The sequence below is a fragment of the Phacochoerus africanus genome, chromosome 8 (assembly GCF_016906955.1).
Source record: "Phacochoerus africanus isolate WHEZ1 chromosome 8, ROS_Pafr_v1, whole genome shotgun sequence".
NCBI classification, from domain to species: domain Eukaryota; kingdom Metazoa; phylum Chordata; class Mammalia; order Artiodactyla; family Suidae; genus Phacochoerus; species Phacochoerus africanus.
The window spans coordinates 124,377,872-124,390,162 of record NC_062551.1 but is presented as its reverse complement, the minus strand read 5'-3'; the positions used below and the strand labels follow the sequence as shown (position 1 = coordinate 124,390,162).

Here is a 12,291-nt window from a genome sequence, read left to right as displayed (position 1 = left end):
GACATGTAACCTTCCAGAGAACCCCTAAGAGATAGTTCTTTATCTCTGAATTCATAACTGTCAGACTCTACTTATGTAAATTTTTTTTAAAGTATTCTCTTTATCTCTCCAATATGAATGAGTTTAACATGAATTCTCTTAGAGCATCTTATTTCTGCTCTCATCAACTGAAACAAGATTTTTTTTTTTTGCTTCACCATTTGTGACTTTATTAACACTTAAAAGCAGATAACAATTTTTTTTTTTTTAAATATGTGAGGCTTGTCTGCCTGGCACAATTGTTTTTTTAAAAGCACCTTACACAAAATGTTTTGGTCCACAAATGAGACTGTACATTGAACCAAAGTATTAGTGTACAAGTGCATTATTTGTATATCAGAGATAGCATTTTATATTTGACTTATATTCCTAATAGCACTTCATTTAAATTCAGATCACATAGTACAATGTCACAAAATACTTGCCAAATAAATATACTTTAGGATTGTTTGGCAGCAAATAAGATGATTTTCCCCGTGTAAATTCTGGTTTGTTTACACCTTTGACCTTCCAAAACCATATATGCTGTTACATACCTGAGAAAATTTATTTTAGTGGATTTGAATGAGTATACTATCTTATCATTTTCTGGAAATGTATCCTTTCTTTCCTCATGTGAATTCATGAGCTTGACCAATGTCAGGGTCTCTTGAGCTATCTTCTTCACCTACTAGTTTTGGTGCAGGATTCTTATACAGAGAGATGGGACACTTGAGGCTTTTTGCCAGGAAGAAGCCTTTATTTGTGCCAGCACTGGCTCAGCAGATTCATTTCCAAAGGCTGAGCCCCAAACGCAGTGGGGTGTTGTCTTATATAATCTCCGTCATTTTTTTTCTTTTACACTTTGGTCCCATTGTCCCCCTTATAAGATAATATACATTCTGTAAATTCTGGTTGGATGGTCTATGTTACAAAGTTGCACATGGATACTGATTATGTCTTACTGCTGCAGAGTTCTGGGTGCTCACAGATGCTGGTTATGCCACATTGCCTTCCCTTTGTTCTGGGAGGGCCCTTACCACAGTTTGGTGGCCACTTTTGTTCTTCACCAGACTGGTTGCTCTGCTTCTGAGTGTGTGCTTGCAGGATGAGTAATAAGGAGAATCTATAAGAAAATATTTCATCTTCATCTGTATAAAATTCACTACCTTTAATCCTCCAGGATGCAAGTGCTATGAGGGCAGGATTTTACTCTTGGTTCTCATGTGTTGCTCCACTGGTTGATCCTCAATCAATACTATTTGAATTAATTTTATGAGCAATAAAGAGCAAAGTAAAAAAATTATATTTATGTTTTAATATTCTTGTATTAATCACCAATCTTCAGCCCTGATAGAGAATGTGAGAAGCTGAATTGATTCTCTTAGCAAATAGCACTAGTAATGGTGATTTTCTTCTTTATGCTTATATCTATTATTTCTAGTTTCCCATAATTGGGGTTTGCCATATGATTTTCTATTAAAAGGTTAAAAAATATATTTGCATTTTTTTTCTGTAGTTACCTTGCTTACAGACTAGCAAGTTTTGGTAAAATATGGTGATTATTTAAAAAATTTATTCAGGTGCTGATGAAAACAGAAGAGCATTATTATTTCTGTGATATACTCTAATTCTTTAGAAAAATATTATTTGCTACTTTAAATCATATACTGTATAATGCTTATTTTAAAATATACATTAATTCTAGTGAAAAATGCAAATAATCCATTTATTTTTCTGTCACTCATTACTTAATTTTCAAACTCATGATGAGATATCAATATGCTATACTTTCATACTATCTTATTTTCAGAATGTTTCCCTATGTAGTTATTAAGTAGATACTAAAAAGGAAATCTTTTCACTAGTTTTCATTGTTTACTGAATTGCAGAACTATAGTCTCCCAATACCTGTATTAGTTAGAAAAGTTTTGTGCCCTAAAAAGTAGCCATATATTACAGATCAATGATTTAAGTAGAGTGTATGGCTAGCAAACTGTTGCAAATCAAAGCTCTATGAGTTCTATAAAGAAAAAAAAATGGTGCATATAGCATATTGAAGCTATTAAAGAAGTTAAGACTACATGTGGGTAAGGACAAACAATGTATGTAATAAATTTGACTTTTAAAACATTTCGTGAGAGTGTTAAATCTCACTAATGAAGAAGAAAAAAAAATGAGAATAGAAAGCAGACAGGTATGTTCTACTAGAGCCAGGGGATAACTGAATTAGCAAAAAGTGAACAAAAAATTTTGGTTGTTCGAGGGACAAAAATAGTAGCAAGAGCCGAATTTTACCAGGTCAAGTTAACTGCTTGCACTTCTTTAAACTTATCACTTTCCAGATTGGAAAGATGAGTTTCTAATTAGCTCCTTTTTCATCAGTCAAGGCTCAGTCTCTCTAAACAATCTTTGAGTAATGACCATATCCCCACTTTGAGCAACTTTAGGAAAATTTCAGAGCCTAATATTAAACAGGTGCTTATGAAATTGTGCTTAACCACCTGTTCTCTGAACCTCTGTCTGACCCAGTTAACAAAGACCAGTGTACTTCAATTAGTGTAAGTGGTACCAAATATAATCAACCCCTAAATAACACTGGACACATTTCTCTCAATCTTGCAATCTTATTTTCTCAAATTAATCTTCAGTATGTTTTTATATCTCAGTGAAATATCTCTAAGAAACTGTAACTTGGTCCGGAAAAATGTATAGATAATACTGACTACAACAAGAAAGACTACAAACTTCCACTCCTTTTTTTGCATATTTATTTAATTTGCTTATATTTATTTGTCTTGAAGCTAAAACAAATGTCTGTGTAGATCTGTTAAAGAATTTTCCTTATTTTTTTAAAAATGTTTCATTGGTGTCAAAAAAAAAAAACAATCTCCTGGAGGCTCAGTTAAAAATGAATTCCAGATCCTGCTTCAGAACTATGGAATGAGTATCTTCAAGGATGGAGTCTAGGTGTTTGCAGTTGTAACAAGTTCACTGGTGATTCAGTTGGAGAGAGTGATAGATGAACATAGTTGACCCTTGAACAAGGGTAGGGGGTTAGGGGCACCAACCTTTTGCCTGTGTAAAATCCTTGTATAACTTTATAGCTAGCCCTCTGGCCCTCCAAAACCCTGGTTCTGTATCTCTGAGATTTAACCAATCCAGGATCATGTAGTATGGTTTTATTTTTTAGTGAAAGAAATCTAGAAGTAAGTGGGCCTTCAGAGTCCAAACACATGTTGTGCAAAGGTTGGCTGTATTTGGAGAACATCAACTTTGAACAGAGCATAACAACTTTGAGTGGAGTATCTGTTTCTGTTGCATAGCAATGAAGCTGTTACCTAACAAAGAAGAATCTGATGATAAAAAGTAGTTAAATTGTGGGCAAGTGAAAATTTGGGTAGAAGCAAAGAGAGAAGAATTATTTTTTATTTGCTCTCTATGGTCATCTCAAATTAGTCTCATTTTTTCATTCATTCTTAAAAATATACCAAATGTATATCATTTGCCAGCAATATGTATGTTGGGACACAGATGGGAGCAAGATAAATGTCATCTTTATATCATGGAGTCAAAATATTATAGCAGTTAAAGGTGCAAATTTGGAGTCTGAAAGATTGACTTTGAAATTTGGCTCTGCTATTTAGCAACTGGGATAAGTTATTTTTCTGGTCTAAAGTACTTACAGCTTTTTCATCTAGGAAATGGAGTTATTGATACATATTTAATAAGGTTGGCACAAAGGTTACATTCTTGACTGGTAGTTATTGATCCAAGTAGTATTGTTTATTGATCAATAGATAATGCTATTCTTTCACAAAACCTCTTTTCAGTGTTTATGTCATTTTTCCTTTGATATTTAGCTTTGCTAAATCCATTGTTTATGATCCATTGTATCATATCCTAAGTGTGCCATCTAAGGAAAATTTTTATTTATTTATTTTTATTTTCCCACTGTACAGCAAGGGGATCAAGTTATCCTTACATCTATACATTACAATTACACTTTTTTCCCACCCTTTGTTCTCTTGCAACATGAGTATCTAGACATAGTTCTCAATGCTATTCAGCAGGATCTCCTTGTAAATCTATTCTAAGTTGTGTCTGATAAGCCCAAGCTCCTGATCCCTCCCACTCCCTCCCCCTTCCATCAGGCAGCCACAAGTCTCTTCTCCAAGTCCATGATTTTCTTTTCTGAGGAGATGTTCATTTGTGCTGGATATTAGATTCCAGTTATGAGTGATATCATATGGTGTTTGTCTTTGTCTTTCTGGCTCATTTCACTCAGGATGAGGTTCTCTAGCTCCATCCATGTTGCTGCAAATGGCATTATGTCATTCTTTTTTATGGCTAATAGTATTCCATTGTGTATATATACAACTTCTTCCTAACCCAATCATCTGTCGATGGACATTTGGGTTGTTTCCATGTCCTGGCTATTGTGAAGAGTGCTGCAATGAACATGCGGGTGCATGTGTCTCTTTTAAGTAGAGTTTTGTCCGGATAGATGCCCAAGAGTGGGATTGTGGGGTCATATGGAAGTTCTAGGTATAGACTTCTAAGGTATCTCCAAACTGTTCTCCATAGTGGCTGTACCAGTTTACATTCCCACCAGCAGTGCAGGAGGGTTCCCTTTTCTCCACAGCCCCCCCAGCACTTGTTATTTGTGGACTTATTAATGATGGCCATTCTGACTGGTGTGAGGTGGTATCTCATGGTAGTTTTGATTTGCATTTCTCTTATAACCAGCGATGTTGTGCATTTTTTCATGTGTTTGCTGGCCATCTGTATATCTTCTTTGGAGAACAGTCTATTCAAGTCTTCTGCCCATTTTTCCATTGATTGATTGGCTTTTTTGCTGTTGGGTTGTATAAGTTGTGGAACAGAGTAGAGAACCCGGAAATAAACCCTGACACCTATGGTCAATTAATCTTTGACAAGGGAGGCAAGAACATCAAATGGGAAAAAGAAAGTCTATTCAGCAAGCATTGCTGGGAAACCTGGAAAGCTGCATGCAAAGCAATGAAACTAGAACACACCCTCACATCATGCACACAAATAAACTCCAAATGGCTGAAAGACTTAAATATACGACAGGACTCCATCAAACTCCTAGAAGAAAACATAGGTAAAACACTCTCTGACATCAACATCATGAATATTTTCTCAAGTCAGTCTTCCAAAACAATAGAAATTAGAGCAAAAATAAACCCATGGGACCTAATCAAACTGAAAAGCTTTTGGACAGCAAAGGAAACCAAAAAGAAAACTAAAAGACAGCTTACAGAATGGGAGAAAATAGTTTCAAATGATGCAACCGACAAGGGCTTAATCCCTAAGGAAAAATTTATATCGCTTTTTAAAAATTTTAATGGTTTAATTTTTTTTCATTTTTGAAAGTTTTATTGGAGTGTAGTTGATTTACAATGTTGTGATCATTTCTTCTGTGCAACATAATGTATACTTCCTAAATAAATATTAGTTTAGGTGATATTTATTAATATTTTTTACCATAGCAGCTGAAGATCCAAATGCTCAATGTTGTATGTGTTCATTAAATACATATTAAGCTGAATTATGTTATAAATATATAGAATATATGTATATATGTATTTGTGTCTGTATGTGTTACCTATCCCTCACAATTGAGCAGCTTAAAACAAAACACACTTTTATTCTCTCACAATTCCTTTGGTTTAAGAATCTTGACATAGATTAGCCAAGTCCTTTGCTTTAGAGTCAAACACAAGGCCATAATCAATGTCTGACAGGATGACAGGGCTACAGACTCATCTGAAAGCCAGTTTGGGAAGGACTGACTCACTTCTAAGCTCACTCATGAGGTTGTGGCAGGATTCACTTCCTCCCAGACTTGGACCAAGGGCTTCAGTACCTTACCAGTGATTCTTCGGAAGCTGCCCTTAGTCCCTCACCACTTGTGACTTACCAGCTTGCTTCATCATGACAGGCAAGGGAGAAAAAACAGGGAGAGAGACTAGCAATATAAAAGCCACAGTCTTTTGCACCCTAATCAAAGTCATACTCCTTATTCTAAGCAAATGTCTAGGTCTAGCCAATATGTAATGGGAGAAGATTACACAAGGGTATGATTGCCAGGGATTGCGATCTCTGGGGACCATGTCAGAAGTTGTCCACCACTAAAGATCCTGAAGAGGCACAGGTAACACTGAGTAACTTAGGAGTGCTGAACAGTTTATGTTTCTAAAGCATCCTCAGTCTAGCCTGCATCCACAGTCACCTGGATTCACCTTCAGAGTTACTCATTCAGCAGTTCTGGTGTGGGACTTTATAACATGCCTTTGTGTGATGCTATCTCTGTCAGTTCAGTCACAACAGAAACAAAAGAAACCCTGCTGTAGAGCATATACCATGTCTTATTGCACAAGGATAGGCAAAATTCACCTCTTAGTGTAAGCTCATCTGTCAGCCAATCTGGTTGTCCTCCTTTCTCCTGCTATGAGAGATACTAAACTGTGCTGTCATCTGTTTCTATTTATAAAAAAATACATTAAAAAGGTTTTCTTTTTTTCTTCTCCTAAATGTTTTGTTTACACATGGAGAGATAAATGGAGATCCAGGTATTACCCAGCATGTTGAAAAATCATAGGCAAATCTTGTCTAGATTTCTTAGAAAAGTTGACATTTAGGATGGACATTCAGGAACAGAGGATAATGAGAGATAGGAGAACCAGGAGTGACTTAGTAAAAGCATTATGTTCATGTCCATTGTAGCACATTCTTCACCTCTGAGTTAAAAAAAAAAATAAGAGAAGGAAGAAGAAACCTTAAAGACCAATTAACACCTTGGAAAGCACTTTGGAATTGCTTTCTACACTTGGTGTAATGAAAACAAATGGACATTTTGATTAAATAGATATCATTAGGATGACATGTTACGATCTCAACCCCTAGTTTAATGATCTAATTAAGACCAAGGAAAATTCATTATGGACTCTCAGATCAAATAATTCATTTTACAGAGCCATGGAAAAAGATTATATGTTTGTTCAGGATAGGAAGACTGTCCCAGATGAATGAAGAAAAGAAATTCAACCCTGAGAAGTTTATAACTATCTTCATTTCAAGGAGGGAAAAGATACAGGCAAAGAAGCCAACAATGGAAAATGCAAACTACTGGGAGGAAGAGGGCTGAGGTCCTGGAGGTACTTTTGCCTCCAGTCATTCTTTGCTGTATGTTACCTCTGCTTGTCTGTTACAAAAGGAGAAAGAGTTTGGAGAAAGATAAGGTGAGGGAACTAGGATAACCAAAATCCCATAGTTTTTTGAGCATGTGAGTGTTACCATATCAAGGGGGTTAAAACAAAGCAGGAAGTCAGTAAGAGGCCAAAGGGGAATAAGAAAAAGTAAATTACACACAAGAGGTCAGGAGAAGTGGTGGTGAGAAGCTGAGAGGTTAACAACACAGGAACTCTGACAGTTAATTTTGCGTAACTTTACAAAGCTAAAGTATGCACAAATAACTGGTAAAGTAACTATTTCTAGAGGTATCTGAGAGTGTATTTCTGGAAGAGATAATATTTGAATCAGTGGACTGAGTTAAAGAACATCTCCTTCCCCACCAATATGAGTGGACAATATCTAATCTATTGAAGCTCAAGTAGAACAAAATGGTATAAGGCAAACTCTTTTTCTCACTTCTTGAGGCTGGACATCCTTCCTTACTGGTTGTCAGATATCAGAGTTCTTGGTTCTTAGGACTATGGACTCTAATAAGACTTAGATTCTCAGCCTTTCAGTCTGCAGCTGAGAGTTATATCCTTGACTCCCTGGTTCTCATGACTTTAGACTTAGACTGAATTATATTCTGCTGGCTTTCCTGGTTTTCTAGCTTGCAGAGGGCATAACATGGCACTCCTCAGCTTCAATAATTGAGTAAGCCAATTCTTTCAATAAATTGTCTATGTCTACATCTATGTCTATATATCCTATTGGTTCTGTTTCTCTAAAGAACTCTAACACAAGAACCAAAGTATAAAAAGAGAAATGGAACAGTCTAAAATTAAGACATGGAGTAGCCATGAGATTTCTATGCAATACCACATGTAGTTTTCTTGGAGATAGTGTTTCCTCCACCAAAAGTTGAATATCATTGAAATCTGTATGCTAAAAACACATTACATCAACTAGTTTATTGAATGTCTCCTGGCTAGAGTCTTCACTTAAATATCTAAAGGAGGAAATGAACAAACAAAAAAAAACCACTATAGACTATTAAGGAATTCTCACTTGAAAACATTTAAGATTAATTCACTTAAAACCTTAAAAACAAAATATTACCAAAATTGCCTCCGGCTTAGCCAGTGGCAATTTATCTGCTATGATATATCATGGTGCACTGAAGGGGGGCATAGCTAACAGCTGTCAGTATTCTTTCCATTTTGAACATGTAATATTTCCACCCAACCCATTTAACCCTCAATTATTCTCCTTAGGCTTGATTGCACAGAGTTAGGACCTCAGCCACATGAGCAGGGAAGAGAAGAGATGGAAGTTGAAATGGAAAGGATGTTGAATGGGGAAATTAATCTAATTGTAGGTGTGGCCCCTTGAAGGTAGCCAACTGGTATGCAGATTTTGTGAATTCTGCTTGATTGGAAGTGTTAATGTCTGAGAAGTTTCAATGCAGAGTGAAATCCAAATGCTAAAGAATGCCCAAAGCAAGAGTTCCCACTGTGGCACACCGGGAATGAATCTGACTAGGAACCATGAAGTTGCTGGTTCCATCCCTGGCCTCACTCAGTGGGTTAAGGATCTGGCATTGCTGTGAGCTGTGGTGTAATTTGCAGATACATCTTGGATCTGGCTCCAGTTGTGGCTGTGGCTGTGGTCGGCAGCTGTGTCTCCAATTCAACACCTAGCCTGGGAATCTCCATGTGCCACAGGCGTGGCCCCCAAAAAACAAACAAAAAAAGAATGCCCAAAGCCAAACCATTGCAGGGGGAGGATATTTTCACCAGCGCTGATGCGTCCAGTAAGCCCCAGTCTCCAAAGAGAATTGCTCTCCTTCTTCCCATCAACAATGGCTCCCAAGAAAACAGGATCCATGAGGAATAAGACCAAGATCCACAAGATCTCTCTGCAGATGCCACAGTGGAGCTATCCTTGGACAGCACACAAAATAATCAGAAGAAGCTGCCAGCCAAAACGCTCATTTTTCTTCCTCCACAGGAAGGCACAAATTCTTCTCAGGCCCAGACAAGCTATGAGGAGCTAGTGGAAGAGGAAGAGGAAGACCAATTTGGTTTGACAGTCGGTATAACTGATCCTGAGAAAATAGGTGATGGTATGAATTTCTATGTGGCCTACAGAGTTACAACACAGACAGGCTTACCAATGTTCAAAATTAAACAGTCTGCAGTGAAAAAAGAATTAGTGATTTTCTGGGTCTTTATGAGAAGCTTTCAGAGAACCCCTCCCCAAATGGCTTTATTGTCCTTCCTCTACCCAAGAGAAGCCTAATAGGAATGGCAAAAGTAAAAGTTGGGAAGATTCTTCTGCAGAATTTCTTTAAAAACTGAGGGCTGCTGGTTCCATCCCTGGCCTCACTCTGAAGCTACCTTCAGAGGATTGTGACTCATCCTACAATGTTATAGGATTCTGATGTCAGGGAGTTCTTGGAAAAAGAGGAGCTGCCATGTGCCATGGTACCCAGACATTGAGTGGTGTTGGTCTCCTCAGAATGTTCAACGAAGCCACAGATGTGGTCAGCAAAGTGACCATAAAGATTAATGAATCAGGGCTGTCCTGTCATGGCTCAGCAGAAACAAATTCGACTAGGAACCATGAGGTTGTGGGTTTGATCCCTGGCCTTGCTCACCGGGTTGAGAATCCAGCATTGCTGTGAGCTGTGAGGTAGCTCACAGATGTAGCTCAGATTTGCTGTTGCTGTGGCTGTGGCATAGACCAGTGGCTACAGCTCCAATTAGATCCCCAGCCTGGGAGCCTCCATATGTCACAGGTGTGGCTCTAAAAAGCAAAAAAAAAAAAAAAAAAAAAAAAAGAAGAAGAATGAATCAGGCATTTGATTTGAGGGAGGAGAAGCTCCAGGAGGTAGAATGGGAGGTGCAGTGCTTACAAAAACTGCATAACCTTGTAGAAACTATATTCAACCACAGGAAAGAGCTAGCACTGAACACAGTCCAGTTTGCAAAGACTTGCCATGCTCAGGAGCTCTGAGATTAACACAGCATTGTCACAGGCACTCTCCCACCTGGCTGAGGTGGAAGAGAAGATCAAACAGCTCCACCAGGAACAGGCCAACAATGACTTCCTCCTTGAAGAGCTCCTGAGTGACTATATTCGCTTCCTGGCCATAGTCTGAGCCACATTAGACCAGCACATCAAGACATGGCAGCACTGGCAGGATGCTCAAGCCACACTGCAGAAGAAGTGGGAGGCCAAGATTTAGCTGCCTTGGGCCAACAAGCTCGACAAGTTGCAGCAGGTCAAAGATGAAATCGTAGAGTGGGAGTCTCAGGTGACCCAGTAAAAAAGGGACTTTGAAAGGATTTCAACTGTGGTCCAAAATGAAGTGATATGGTTTGAGAAAGAGAAATACAAGGACTTCAAAAATCAGGTGATCAGGTGCCTTGAAACACTCCTATATTTGCAGCATCTGGCAAAGTACTGGGAAGGCTTCCTTCCTGAGGCAAAGCCCATATCCTAACGGACCGAGGACACCAGAGCCCACCTGCCTGATGCTGCCTTTTTACACACTGTCCTCCTTCACCTCTGCTGGAACCCAGTGGGCATCCTGCCTAGCTTGGACTTCACTCCTTCCTCCCTGCCCCATGACAAAACTGTCCCTAGCCACTCTAATGTCACTTCACTTAACTTCCATATATATTTTCTTACCTGAGAGAATAGTATCTTGCTTTAAACAAAAGACCTATAATAGATGCTGGAATTATGGAATAGGGGTGGAGTATTGATATAAATATATAAATGCAAATGTATATTTTTCAGGATGTGGTTAGTGAACTGGGAATAACGTTTTCTCTTACTCCTGATAGTGACATGAACAGATTATGTAATAAAATAGTTTAAAATTGGGGGAAAAATAATCTATATATTGAAGAATTTAGCTTCCCGAGGTGATGGGTACTCAACAAAATAAACGGAAAGTTTTGGGGTAGGAATAGTATCATGTTGGATAAATGTTAGCTCATAAAGCAGGACTACAGCCTCCCCAGGATAGTATTGCTATTTCTCCTATTGAAAGATGAACAAGGTACCTCTGAAATCCTGAGAACTCTTTTCAGTGGATGGGCTCAACGTGAAGCTTCTCATCAGGAGGGAGGCTCTGAAGGGTCTAAGATGGACTATGTAGAAGTTAAGATATAAGGCTAGAGGAATTGTATCTGGGTCCTCTTTTCTAGAGTTTTCAGGAGAAGAACAAACAAAAATATTATTTTATTAACATAAAAGCTAGGAACTTACATTGTCAAATACTCTCTGAATATAATAATATCTCCCCTCAGTCTGTAGATTTGTTAATAGGGAGGGGAATTATTATATGCCTCTTCATAGGGTATGTTGAGTGGTAAAAAAATAAAGGAAGGATGCCTAATGTCCACAAAATATTCACATAATTACTAGTAGTAAACATACCATCCTTATAAAGCAGCACTCTCCAATAGAAATATAACTCATATCACATATGACATTTTAAATTTTATTGTAAGCACATCAAATATTTTAAAAGCTGGTAAAATTATTTCCATTAAATAATTCATTTTAACATAATAGTACATTCACATGCAGTTGTGGGAAATAATATACTGAGATCCTTATACCCTTTCCCCTTTTTTCCTCCACAGATAAGATCTTATAAAAACCAGGATACAATATTGCAACCAGGATATTAACATTAATGCGATCTCATCAATCTTTTTCTTTTTCATCAATTTTACTTGTACTCTTCTCTGTGTGTGAATGTAGGATTTTTTTTACAGTTTTATCACACATGTCTGTTCATATAGCCACAGCCACAGCTGAGACACAACAGTTCAGTCTCCACCAAGATCCTTATCTCCTGTGTCCCCCACTCCTAACACCAGGCAACTAATTCACCTTCCATTTCTATAATTTTACCTAGAAAAATGAATTTTAACAACATATTTTATATAATATATCTAAACTATTGCCATTTCAATGTGTAATCAATGTAAAAAATGTGATATCTTACGGTCTTCCTATAGTACTAAGTCTTTAAGACCTAAGGCATAATTT

General features: G+C 37.6%; 1 pseudogene; it reads left to right on the top strand.

The window, feature by feature from the left end:
* The first annotated feature begins 8,973 nt into the window (after positions 1-8,973).
* On the top strand, positions 8,974-10,726 carry LOC125133372 (sorting nexin-1-like; annotated as a pseudogene).
* Positions 10,727-12,291: the final 1,565 nt, after the last annotated feature.